This window comes from Bactrocera oleae, chromosome 2, assembly GCF_042242935.1.
Source record: "Bactrocera oleae isolate idBacOlea1 chromosome 2, idBacOlea1, whole genome shotgun sequence".
Classification (NCBI taxonomy): Eukaryota; Metazoa; Arthropoda; class Insecta; order Diptera; family Tephritidae; genus Bactrocera; species Bactrocera oleae.
The window spans coordinates 20,322,664-20,337,068 of NC_091536.1; the positions used below are offsets into that span (position 1 = coordinate 20,322,664).

A 14,405-nucleotide genomic window follows, 5' to 3' on the forward strand; every position below is an offset into this window, starting at 1 on the left:
AACTTTATTAAGTCTAAAATCAAATACTTTATTATTGAAGAATAATTTGTATTCAAAACAGTGCTGTAATTCTATAAACAGGAAAATATGCGGTTTAGGTAAGCTGAATTTTGTTTAGTGTAGTAGCCCTACCGCAGCTTCTCCGTAAACCGAATCAGCTAATACGACCTATCTTATGAAAGCGCAATGTAAATGAACACTCACCACCGCTTCTACCGTCCTCTTCTACAGACCGTACGGTAGGATATCCGCCAAAATTGGATTTTTCCCGTAGAAAGGAGTTGATTGTTCTCTTGCAATGCAGGGTTGCCAGTCGCGATATTTTGTAGTAATTAAAAAGATTAACTTGAATATATTTGAAATATTTTCAAAATAACTCATAATAACAGTCGAATAAATTAATTTATAAATAGGTAGACTATTTTTAATAGTTGGATTTTAGTTTGGAGCTTTTACATTATGAAAAATTATAACTAAAATGGCAACATTGATCAAATGAAAAGAAAAGAGAACAACTGATTTCTACGTTGCCACTATGGGCAAAACTTTTGGCAAATTTGGTTTGATACGGGCGGTAAGTACGGATGGGCGGAATGTCGGTGACTGTTTCCAGCATAAAGCTAGATATTATGAGGGAATATAGACGAGACGATAAGAGAGCTGCATTTGCTTTCACTTGTTAGGTGAAAGATAATATTATATGTCGCAGGAAGCGAATTGGTATATAGAAACACAAACCTTTTATATTATACTCGGTTAAATATTATATATATACATACTTGTATATATACAGGTATATATTCATATATAGGTTTAAATTTACTCACATTTTCTCACAAACTATTATCAAATTTTATTTTGTACATTTTTGATGACTTTCATTACATGTGCACATATACTCACATATATATGTTATATGTAAGTATATCAGCTATTATTATTTACTTTCGTCATTATTCGTGCTATTAAATATTATAGCTATATTTTTGTTGTCTTTGTGGTTGTTAAACGGGCTGCCAAGTTGTTTATTTTCCATAGATAAACACTGCAATAAATTGCCCATTTCGCTGGCGCGCTTCGCATTCATTAGAACTTTATTTTAATTTTGCAGATTTTCAAGGCTAAACAAGTTAATAACATTTATATTCTATAAGGATTTTTCGTACATTAACGAATCTATAAAATCTTTATGAAGGAAAAGATGTTGAAGAAAGTTTAAATAAATTGTTCACAAAATGTAATAAAATACAAAAGTGTTATTTTCTAATTTTTCTTGCAAAATTTTAACTTTTTGTATTTTTATTTTTTTATTTTTTCTTATTTTTTTTTGTTAATTTTTTATTTTTTTGCCAACGACGTTTACTTTCCATACACACACACCGTTGCCATCAGAATAGTTTTTCAAACTAGTTTTTAATATTTTTTAATTATGGCAAGTACTCGTAAATTTGCGTAAAATATATTATTTTTTCCAACAATTCAAGTTTATAGTTGATATTATTCAAATTTCTTTGTGCTACTAGAAAATGTTACGTCAAAAGTTTTACATCTTTTCTATTCCCTTGTTGCTTATTTTCTAAAACCATTACTTTTAGTTTCTAAAAATAAGATCGCACTCATAAATTTTATATTCATAGTATTTCACATCTTTAGAATTTTTAAATTGCCTTCATTGACTTTATAATATTCAATGTTTACTACCACCGATTCCGTTCAATTTTACTGCGCATGTAAATACTAAAACAAAATAACCGTTTATTTTTCTAGCATTTATGCCAAATTTAGTATACGCTCGAATATGACAGCAGCTATAAAATGCGGAAAGAACTAAATGTTCAAAAATGACACAGTACATACACCTACATTTGCATCTAATATGCATGGTAAAATACTGTATGTAACCTTGCAAGAAAATTTTTCAATGCATATTTGGTTACTGTCCATTTTTTCATTTCATAATTACTAAAAATCTTTATTTTAACAGCATACATTTCTGTTTTTTTTTTTTTTGTTTTCTTTAATTTCAACAAAAATTTCACAATGTACTGAATTTTTGCTGCATAAATGTTTTTTTTTTACTTTTACACAAAACTTTTATCATTTTTTCTCTGTTTGATTTTTTTTTATAAATCACCCCCGCTACAACACTAATGACTTATTTGCATTGCCAAAATTGTGACCAATCAAATCCCTAACCGTCAGAATAACGCCACACTCAAATGACTAACGGCCGTTCCGTTGGTCTGCCACGTTACAACCGTTTCCAAATCGCATGCGCGTCGCTACTTTACGTTATTCTTCGTTAGACCATAGCACCGTAATACTGCCCGATGTGACCGTAACGAGCAACAATCACTTATTAACTTGACATTCGAGCGCGTCGCGTTTATTTTATTTTCCAAACATTCTGTCATTTAGTCAATCAGCCGCACAAACGCTCAACAGAGCCAACCACGCGGCTAGCTGAAGTACTAGCAGCCAACGGCAGCAGCACCAGCCAGTGGTGGCAATAGCTGTGGTCGCTACGAGTACCTACAACGGCAACAACAGCAAAAACCGGTACACACAATTCTTGTTGTTGTTAATGGTAAGGGTGGCAGTGACTGCGACAACACCTCAGCAACGTAGTTTGCATATGTATGCATGTATATATGTGTGTATGTATAGAGGAAGTAGATGAATGAATAATGAGAAGAAGTAAAAACAAACCGTTGCGATTCTGTAATTTGGTTATGTGTTTGTGTACAGCAAAAAATTATTGTGCACGTTTTGTTTACACTCGCGTATGTACATATATGACTATTTGTATATGAACACTTGCATACATACATACGTACTTCAAAATGAGCGCGATCGCGCCGGCTAATGAATGTAAACACAAAATCCAACCTGAATACATAGGCAATTCCACGCCACTTTAAACCAGCTGATCCATTGTTATTGTTTTCATATTGTTGTTTTTAATATTTTTGTGATTTTTATCTAGCTATCTCAGTTACTCACACATCTAATAAATATTCCATATTAGCCATGACAATGCTAGAAAGTGCTCAATAAACCTCAATTTGCCACTTCACTCATTTGACGCCATAACACCCCTAGTAACTGTAATAATATGAACAAACAATGAATTGAGTCTTTTCTCTTCGAGTCGATGCTTAATCTGAGCGTTCTTGGTTCAGTAAAATTTTTCTTTAAGGGCAACGTCTGCTGGTGTGGATGCTCTCATTTATAATTCACAAATCACAAATTAATTTTCATTAATCTGTCGGTCCATTGTTGAGAGGCTGTCATAATATTTCATTAGTAATAGATTTTTATTATTAAAATATAATTTTAAAATGTGATTTGAAAAGAGTTAACTGTAATTTTTATCTAATAAATCTAAAATGCTCGTTGGAAACATGGTTACAACATATGATATAAAAAAAGTAAAATCTTTATTCCAAGTCCACAATTAATACGCAATTCCATAAATAAGAATGTGCTTTGCTAGCAGAAAGTTTTTTTTTATTTATTTTTTAGTCATTTATAAACCTCACTTCCTTTTCCTTTTTCTTCTATTCTTCTATTTTAACTAGTCCTATACAAACTCTATATAATAGCTATCACTAAAATTATGCGAGATATTCACAGTTTTCCTTCTATCTGAAGAATATTTAAGTTGCACTGAAGAACTATCAACTTATATCCAAAACATATCTATCAAATTTAACATACAATTTTTTTGGAAAATTAATTTGTTGGAGATGCGGGGCATCGATCCCGGTACCTCCCAAATGCGTAGCGAGCGCTTTACCATCTGAGCTACATCCCTGTTATATTTTGTTTAACTCAAAATATTATCACTTGTGCGAGTACACACACAGTTTTCGAATTTGAAGCGAAAGCAACGGTCATGTAACGGAAATTGAAAAGCAATACAAGAAGTTATACAAAGCACTGACAAGCATATTAATCTACTCCATTCATGTGAACAAAGGCGATTAATTAGAGCTTAAAAACAAAAACAAACGTTAACATCGGCTGCACCGAAGCCATAATACACAAATAAAAAAGCTTACATACAAGAACTTGACAGCTATATGCTATAGTGGTCCGATATCAGCAGTTCCAACAAATTAGCAGCTTCTTGCGGAGAAAAGAACGTGTGCAAAATATCAGATTGATATCTCAAAAACTAAGGGACTAATTAGCTTATATACAGACAGGCAGACAAACAGACGGATATGGCTAAATCAACTCAGCTTGTCGATTATTTTCCTTCCGAGTGTTACAAATTTGGTGACAAACTTAATATAACTTGTTCAGGGTATAATTACTGAATAGATTGTGTCTATCAAAGTAGGTGCCTGCAGATATATATATATAGGTGAGTATATGTATTTATATGATCTGCAACATTATTTTATTGATTGTGTTGGTAACTTTTGATGATATGGAATTTGCTTTAAAATATAGCATTTTATTTTGGCTACTGAATTCATGGTCTGGCGTTTGTTTCGAACTATACATTCGGACATTACTTGCATATTGCTTACAAGTACAGTGAAACCAGCTAACAAGTCGATGAACAAAAAGCGGCTTTTCTAAATTTTAGTAATAGGAAGGGTTTTAAATATGAAAAATGTCTCTAAATTTTCAAATCTATAAAAAAAAATATAGCAAATATTTTATATTCACACTCACTGATTATATAATTTGACTTACATTTTCATTTTTTCCATTTTCAAACTTAATCTTGTTGGTTAACGTATTAACGGACACTACTGTGAATAATATTTGTTGCCAATTGTGTTGCATATGCTTTTTGAAGTGCCTTTTGTTTTTTGGAAACAGTTATATCGCCGTTATGCTTATTTTGAATCAATATAAGTATATTGAAATAAATAGTTCAATGTAATTATCATTACGGGGATGTAGCTCAGAAGGTAGCGCGCTCGCTTAGCATGTAAGAGGTACGGGGATCGATGCCTCGCATCTCCAGGATGCATTTTGATTTCCGAAAAATGCCCTTTTAATTATACAATTAACATTAATTGCAGAGGCAACTCGCTTATATATAAGCGACTATGAAACGAGTGCACAACGCAGAAATAATTATCAAAAAGGTGTGCGAGTACCTAACAGCACAGATAACATTTTGGCTAACAAACATATTTGTTTTTTTATTCTCTTGATGTTTTGACAATTTTTTGCTCCAGTCACTACATGTAAAATCGTGTTCGCCGAATACTAAAATTACCCAGTTTGTGTTGTTGCTTTACGAGTATTATTTTGCCGACTTATTATGAGAGTCGACGCGAGTATTAAAACAAAAAACTTAAGCAACAAACTTTTAAACTATGCTTAATTTTATGGATTTTCAACAGTAAAAGTTAATAAGGATGCGATGACTCTTTTTCTTGGGAGTGGCGAAACGAACAACCAACTAGGATATATGTATCAAAATTATCAATCAGTCAGCTGGAAGACAGAAGTAGGCTATATCACAAGCTAATAAGTACCAATACTCTAGAATAGCATTTAAAAAAAATTTAAAAGGTCGGATTTGGTGATATACAACACGAGCTTAACGCATATTTAAACAGTTGAAAATTAGTAGAGAATTTAAAACTGAATTTAATGTTTATGAATTTTTCTGAAATATTAGAGAGTAATATCAAAATATTTGCATTATTTATAACCAGTTATATAACTTTATTAAGAACCTTCAGTAACGCAAATATGTAGTAAGTTTGTATCAGTATCTATAAGCAACAGTACCTACAAGTTTTAAAAGAAGCTTGCTCAAGTATTTGCCGTAAACAAACACACTTCTCTTAATAAATATTGCGTTCATTTTCTACGACTATTAAATATTATTTGTACTTCGCCCTAGCCACTAAATTATCACGTTTTTAGTGTATTGAGTTTCACTTTAACAAGTTTAATGCAACTCAACTTTTCCTTTGCATTTACAAAGACGATTCGGAGATTTTTTTCTAGTAAAACAAATATGTTACGTATTTAGTAAATGCTTATTAGCTGAGCCGAACTCTGCAGCGAAAATAAAACGAAGAGCAAAAATAAAATTATGTTATGGTATTAAGTATTATAATTGTCCTAAAAAAATCTTAAAAATTGTGAAAAGCACATCAATAATTTAAAAATAAATAAATAAAACAAAAATAGAAAATGTACAAAAACTACGTTTAAAACAGACGCAGCAAGTAATTTCAGCGATTGTCAATCATAGACAGTTGTAACTGTAATTGCTTTCATTTTTAGTGATATTTAGCAAAGGCATGTACCAAAAATAAAAAACATAGACAGAAACCTGCTTTTTTCAAAAATACCATTTATATTATTTAGTAAATTACAGTAAGCACCGTTAATTTTAGCAATTGTATTCAATTATAACTGTTTTAATTTCACCGTTAATTTTCATTAAGCACCGTTAATTTTAGCAATTGTATTCAATTATAACTGTTTTAATTTCATATCTCCAACAGTTTGTATTTAATTGCTTTTTATTCGCTGAGAAATTGCAATTTCATCAATTTATACATTAATTTCAAATTCGCTATGGAAAATTCGATTGACGTCAAAGCGGCGTATTATTTCACTTTTTTTTTGACTGTCTGCAGTTTTCAAAAACTCTTTATTCGTCACGAAAATGCAATTTTCTCGGTATTTATTTCAAATGTGCAATTATAAACAAATGCTTACAATGTGTGTGCGCGTGTGCCATGGGAGATCTCGACTGGTGTTGCTAAATATAATGCAGTATTATTATTCAACAAGGATTCAGAGTAATGAAATTGTGTCAGTCATTTAGTATTATCATTTCTTTTTCCTGCTATTTTTTCCCAGTTTCATTTATATTCTCTTCAAGGCAGGGCAAATATATCCCTTTAGTACAATATCAAATGCTTTATACGATATTATTCAAAAGCATCACACCGAAAAATACGAAATAAATTTAATTTAATACTTATGACATCAAAAGTAGCTCCACATCTATTAGATTTAGTTGAATAGCGCAGTCACGTTGCTTGAGCAGCCAACGCGTTTGTTATCACGCGGCTTTTGTTAGCAATTATGCACGAGTGAATAGAGTTGTTCGCTTGCCCTGCAGCACAGTGTGGCAAGTAGATGTATAAACCTTTATAAAATGGAAAACAATATCGTAGAACATTTCAACATTATGCCAGAGAAATGTAATTCTTATAAATTAATAACTTCAATTTATCGATCTATTGAAGGATGTGTAGAGGCACAGAAAGATTTGGCGAAGGGTTTTTATCGCGAAACCGAAGGTTATATATTGTCTGCTTCATGTCAATGCTATGCAATCACAAAGATAATACAAAAGGTTTTAATAGTAGCCAGAGAAAATTAAAAATCGGTTCAGAGTTTAATTTTTTAAACTGAAAGTCGGTATAAAAACTTGACAAAATATTTTTAGCTTAAAAATTAAAATAAGAAATTTAAAATAATAAAATGTTCAAACCAACAAGCTGGAGTGAAACGAGATAAATAGCAAATATTTACATATTTCTAACGGAAGAAGCTTAAAAATAATTAAATGTAAATATAAATAAAACCAAAGGCAGGTGCTGAGCTATAATGAAATTTTATCAAACATAAGATTTAGTTTTACAAAGATAAAAAGATTTAATACATATTAACAAAATAAATTTAAGCGATTTTTTTCAGTATTCCTTGTTCAAAATGCTGGTAATTCAATTTATTATATTTTGCGAATTATATTATATATTGTCGAACTATGAAAGAGGCAGAAGATGATAATGATAAATTATTGTGTTTTAAAGATAACTTTTTTTTAATTTACAGTCGGAGTTTTTCAAATATTTAGATATTAATTTTCTATCCGGTATTTAGAACTGAGAATTTATTTTGTTATTTGGGATTAGAAATTTGAACATTATTTTTAATAAAGATTTTTCTGAAAAAATAATAAGGAAAATATATCCTTTATGATGATCTTTAGCATGATTTTGATTAGGCAAATTGCTTTGCTGCTATATGCTATAGTTATTCGATCTGAACAATTCTTTTAAATATTGTAGTATTGTATTGAGCAACAATCCATGATTAATTTTGTGAAGATATCTTGTCAAATAAAAAATTTCTCCATACCAGGACTTGATTTTGATCGGTTAGTTTGTAAGGTTGTAGTGGTTCGGTATCAGCAGCTTCGACAAATGAGCAGCTTCTTGGGGTGAAAATAACGTGTGCATAATTTCAGATCGATATCTATCAAAAAATAAGCGACTAATTCGCATATACGAGTATAGAGAGAGACATGGCTAAATCGACCCTGTTCAGGATATATTGTAATTAATTTAAATGTTAATTAAATTATTTTTAATGCATTACTTGAAACTTTTTTAATAGCAATATAATAAGTAGTATAATACATTTATATTCCCCGTTTAAAAGTAACCTCCAATCGAGTGTGCATTTTTGAAGTCCACTGTTCGTCACTGTGATAAACAGCATATTTTATTTTTAACACAATGGATAAATAAATAATCAAAGGTACCACGCGGCGTATGATCAACAAAATGGTGTGTTTTAAAAATCTTTTCATTTCCTAGCAGACAATAAAGTTGTGTTTTAATTATAGTGATAAATTCAAAACGCATTTAAAATGCCATTAAAATGCCTAACAGGTGGTTGCTATAAGTTGCTATGAAAGAATAAGTTAGTATTTATTACTTTACCTAACTCATAAAAAAATTAAAACATAAATGATTTTTTTGCCGAGTGCACTAGTTGTTAAAAAAAATGCTTCAAAGCTTTTAGTAATATATTTTGATACTTAATTTCGCTTTAACAATGAAGTCACACAATTTAAACTCAAAACTGTGGTCGCTTCTAAAAAGCAGATTTGGAAGAAAAAACTCACTGTTGACATATTTTGTATGTATATTTGTCTAACTACTATGAAAAAATATTTGTTGTATTAGCGTAAAGATGCAATTAATTATTTTTCAATTTAACAACGCTTAACAAATGGTTAATTAAATGGTTATAATACATACTTGGAAGATTGAATTTATGAGTGTTTACTAATTTATTGAGTATTGGGGTAGCTGGGAAATCATAAACATGAAAACAACAACATACCAAAACAGTTATGAACTGCACAATTTGATAAAAATAAATTAGCAGAGATTAATTTTCCATATTAAAAGTGTGAAACTAGCCCATGAACTTTACATAGATATGTATCTATACAGCAGTATAAACTCTATAGAGTTTGTATACGAATTTGCAATTATCTATAAGTACAAAGAACCCACACTTGCGCGCTAAAAAATGAAAAAGAAAATGTCAGCGAACTGCTCAAAAGTTATGCAAATAAATATGTTCTCACACAAAGTTATATTATTTGAATGCCATACCCAAATACAACTTTTCTTGCAACAAGTAGTCAACGACCGCTTAAATGGTTTATTTACCATAAATATGAGAAAGCGTCAAATAAAACTCAATTTGTTTTGGTTGACACAAACACAAAATAATGCATTTATTTTGAATTGATTACTTAGGCTAGCTTACTGGGAAGCACTCGCTTTAAAAGTTTATAAACTTATATAATTTAAAAAATGAATACAGTATAAATTTCATTTTTCGCAGCAGTATTAAAATGAAAAAAAAATTATGTCAAACTTTCGAAATGAACACATGGTAGTTTTAGCACATTTTAAGCTGCGAGGTATACGTTTTAACATTTCATAATGTCGAAATTTTTAAGTAATCTCGCCATCACATTTCTGGGTGACATAGCGTATGAGTAATATATAAGTCGACTTGGAAGTTGCGGTTAAAGCGATTATAATTATGTTTAGGGCAGGAGAAAAGCATATTACATATAAAAAAATTTTTAAATTAAAAAAAAAAATTTTAATTAAAAAGTAATTACAAAATAAATTTTGGAAAAATTAAAAATGTATGTATTTAAAAAATAATAATTGTGAATATAAATATTTGTTATAAGCTTTTCAGTGTAAGATATAATAATATAGCATAAATAGCACATTTCTGCTTCCAACATTTTAACAAATTTATAATAAAAAAAATAAATTAACACAATATTGCTAAACACCGCAGCTTAATTGATTTTACTTTTATATATTAAAACTTTTTTGTTATGTTGTTTATAATTTTTAAAACACATCAATTTTACTCACTTGAAAAATCATAAAATTTTCCACACGATGCCGCCTTAAAATAAACAAGCTTTAATTACTTTTTAGCCAACCCGTTTCGTTATTCTCACGCATTTCTTTTGCACAAACAAATCCGTAAATACTCGCAACACTTCGACTTTCCGCGTCAGTCAACGCACCCAAAGGTTGACGAACGTTGAAAATAGTGAAAAGCATTTTAAAGTTTATATGGCTTTTTATCTATCGGAAAATATACCTAATAGCGTTGACAGTAACTAGTGAAGGCTGCACTGATAGTCGTCGCAAGAACTGATCTGACGGCAAATATGTCAAAAGCACGACACTGCATGTTGCACTGAACGCAAACAGAAAATAATTAGCAAAAAGAAAAATTTTCAATGTAGGTAATGTACCTTAAATTGCATAGTTGCAAATTTGTACAATATTTACAAAGCAAAGCTAATTTAGTTTTCTTACAAATATGCGCGGGAGCACTGTAGATTTGAAGCAGTCAAATGAGCTGTCAAGATAAGTCAATTACACGAGTACACACATGTGACATTTAATGTGAGCAGTTTACTGGCCCGAAAATATATGGCATACATATATAGTATATGTTATGCATTAATGTATAAACTATATATGTGTAGATATACATTTAGACTAACGCTATGTTTAGCTTAAGCTAATATCAGCGTGCCTGCCTAAGCACACTTTAACTAGATAAACACTTTCAACCACTGAGTACATTTTACAATAATATTTGTAGAAAACCAAAAAGAAGCTTGTTTCGATTATTCGTTATTTCGTTATATATAGCTCTGATGCATTGATTTTCACTTCCAAACAAAAGGTATACCGAAGCGTTGTCACCTTATCAAGGACTCACGCCAATTGGGCAATTGAATAATATCTTATAGTAACGTATAGTAAGTGGTTTTCCGGTTTCTTTCCAGTCGAAAACCAAGAAAATGAGACTAAATAATCCTCATGATGTCAAGATTTTGTCTTAGTCTGAATATTTGACCTTCTTCCTCTAACAAAAGTCATGGTATGGCTTTTCGAAGTCTTTACAGCTAAAGGACATTTCTCTCTAAATTGTGAACGTAAATTACCGTGTTTGTGTCCCATATTCAGTATTCGACATGATAATGAATAATACTCTTATAATTTATATTTTACAGTTAATTCAAAAGAAGTGGTAGCTGGCAGGGCTTATAGCTCAAAACAGTTGAAAACAAATAACTGTAAATAGTTATATGCATATATCCGTTGTCACGACAACAACAATATATGTATGTAAATATATATATATTTCAGGTAAATTTCTTATCTCGAAATAAAACTTTTTTCTTCTTAGAACAGCCTGTACTGCTGTTGTCTTTAAAATTTATTGCATTTCAGCAACAACTTTATTTCAAAAAAATCTTTGCTCGTAGCATAGCGAACATGTGAGTGCAATATATCAAAGCGTGCTATGACAAATATTAGTCTGTATATTCTGCGACGTAATTTTAAGACGTCGTTTTAGATACCAAAATAGAAAGATAGTCTAAAACGCTAACGAGTGCGTGTCATGTTGTTTAGTATGTAATGTTTTCCTTAACTATTAGTAGGCGGTTAATTGTTTGCTTGCAGAGCACTATCATAAGGTGATTTGAAAACAGCTTCACTGTGAGGATTATTGCCTACAACATTTTTATCTATCGGCGCATCTATATTTTAACCAGCGAGGAGACTAAAACTGTTAAAATGTTTGTTTATTCAGCCGCTTGGACTACATTAATTAAGTCAATTATAAATATTGCGATAAATCTCCAGTATGACTTCCAAAAGTATGATATAGAAAACAACATAGATATAACAAATAAAATGAACGAGCGAGTATTAAAAAATAGTCGTAAAATATCTCATCGAGAATACGTTGCTTCTATCAGGCACGTTTCTAAGTTTTAATACAAAGATTTTTTTTATTATTAGGATTCTAAGTCGGTTAAAGAAGCCCGTTTGTAACTATACAAACTATTTTCTCCCAACAAAACTGTTGCCTACTTTTTGGCGCCCATAGTATAATAATACCAGAGAACGTATATCATTCCAACGTATATCGCCCATTCTCTGATAATACTACTAAAACCGCGGGAAGATTTAAACCAAAATGCAGATGAAAGTTTCTTAAATATTGTCGCGAGAATTCACTGTGTCACTTTTCATTTAAGTAAATGCTTTAAGATCGATACATAGTTGCCACCACCTTATATACAAATAAAAACTGTTGATAGTTTCAGTTTAATGAACTTTTACTATAGTATTTTCGAAAATAAAATTTCAAATGATTAATAGCTGGCCTCAATATCGCATTCCATTAGCATATGGTGAATTGCAGTGGACTTTCAAATTATTTCTCTCTACACGTTCTAATTAAAATGGAAGAAATGTATATATGTATGTATGTGTACATACATATAATTGCACTGCAACAACTCTTTGACGTCAATACTCCAAACAAAAGCTATTTATAGACTTATTGCATAGATTTGAGATTTAAACAATACATATTCTTAAGTTGCAATTGTTGTGCTTTGTCTTCTTGCTTGATTCAGAAGAAAGACTTGCAAGTATCGTATAATATACAATAATTTAAATTTATATTTGTAGACGAATGAACAAATATCTCACTTTAAGGACCTTTAGTGCTATAATATGAGTGCCGTTTTCTTATGAGCTTCGAAATATTTATAAGCTTTGAATCAACTGGTTTGTAAAAACACTCCCAGCTTTAAAACTGTTTTCCAAACCACTGTAGATTGATCTGGAGTACTAAGGAACTAAGCGAAACTATTTAAGGTCCACCGAAAGTCGAAGTTATGACACATTTATAGACGTAAGCCAGCTTAGAATCTTTAATAAGCAGACGCTTTGCTGCCGCTAGTGGGCACACTGTCAGCATAAGCTAGCATATATTCACAATTTAAAAAATTCCACAACCGAAAGGCCAACAAAAGCAAATGAAAAATATTGCAATATTTTAAATACTGAATTAATTTTATATGCTTAGTCTTAAATGTATTTGTAACACTTTGTATATTTATGAATTGTGTTCACTCTCCTGTAGTATAACCACAAAGCGTGCTAAAAACCTCTTCCGAATTAATGTTTTAATATAATTTAAACACAATTTCAGTAAGATTTCACCTTTGACCTCAAAAGCAACAGCACGCTAGCCCAACCAATGATTGTAAACAAAATTGAACTTCAGCAAATTAGCATAACTAAAATAAAAACGACGATGTATTTTATAGCTAATTTTGCACAATTTGAACTTCGACACAGCCATTTGCGGACTCAAGTAGCGACAAATTACGGAATCTTCAAATTGAAGTTTATAGCGCTGTCCTTTGAAGAGGAAAAGTAGCATTGAACTTTAAGCTAGCGCGCTTCAACAGCACCAAATCCTTGCACACAAATACAAGCCCACAAGCTGATACATATAGAGCAAGCTTTTACAGAAGCACAATGCCATGAAGCGCAAGCGAAGTAAAGGAAAGAATAAAACGAAACAAGCTTACATATATGTATAAACATGTATGTCCATATATGTAGATAGAAATGTTTAAGCTGGCATGTTGGCATCGAAGTATATACAAGTATATATATATTTGTGTGTGTGTAATGTTTTAAATTCTCTAACACGCTTTTCGAAGCCAATGAACGCGTGTGTGTCTACGTCTGCATGCTTTTAAGGCTCTTCTATCTGTACGTGTGTATTAATCAGTACTTGTTAACACTTGTAAGCCTGAGTGAGTTCAACGCAACAATTTATTTGATTGGCGTAGAAGCTGCTAAATCGCAAACAAACAATTTCGCGTACAAACAAATGTGTTGGCAAAATTATCCTTGTCTTGTATGTGAGTATGTTATATGTATGTGTGAAGGAATAACTATGAATTGAAAAGATGTGTAGTGGAATTTCGAATGTTAAAATGCAGACTGCTAACTGCGTAAGTCTTTTAACTTGCATAATTCGTAAGATTAACAATAAGCTGATTTTTTTCAGTTTATCCTTCGGCTTTCATAGGCTTATAGAGATTTTTCTTTTTTTATAAATATTTAAATATATAATAGAATTTAACTGCCACACCACAGTACTTTTAAAGGGTTGCTTTAAAAAGTAACTGAAAAAAAAAACAGAAAAATGTATGAAAGTGCCAATATACATTT

General features: G+C 30.8%; 1 protein-coding gene across 2 annotated transcripts in view; it reads right to left on the bottom strand.

Annotated features, from left to right (window-relative positions):
* The window catches only part of Irk1 (Inwardly rectifying potassium channel 1), a 64,784-nt gene extending 54,290 nt beyond the window's left edge, over positions 1 to 10,494 (bottom strand). Inside the window, exon 1 of one of the 2 annotated variants that reach the window (XM_014234573.3) lies at positions 10,206 to 10,494. The gene's annotated coding sequence lies outside the window, so the exon portion shown is untranslated. Of the gene's footprint in view, positions 1 to 827; positions 1,167 to 10,205 lie in introns of those variants that run through there. The other variant, XM_014234574.3, reaches the window with a different exon arrangement.
* Positions 10,495 to 14,405: the final 3,911 nt, after the last annotated feature.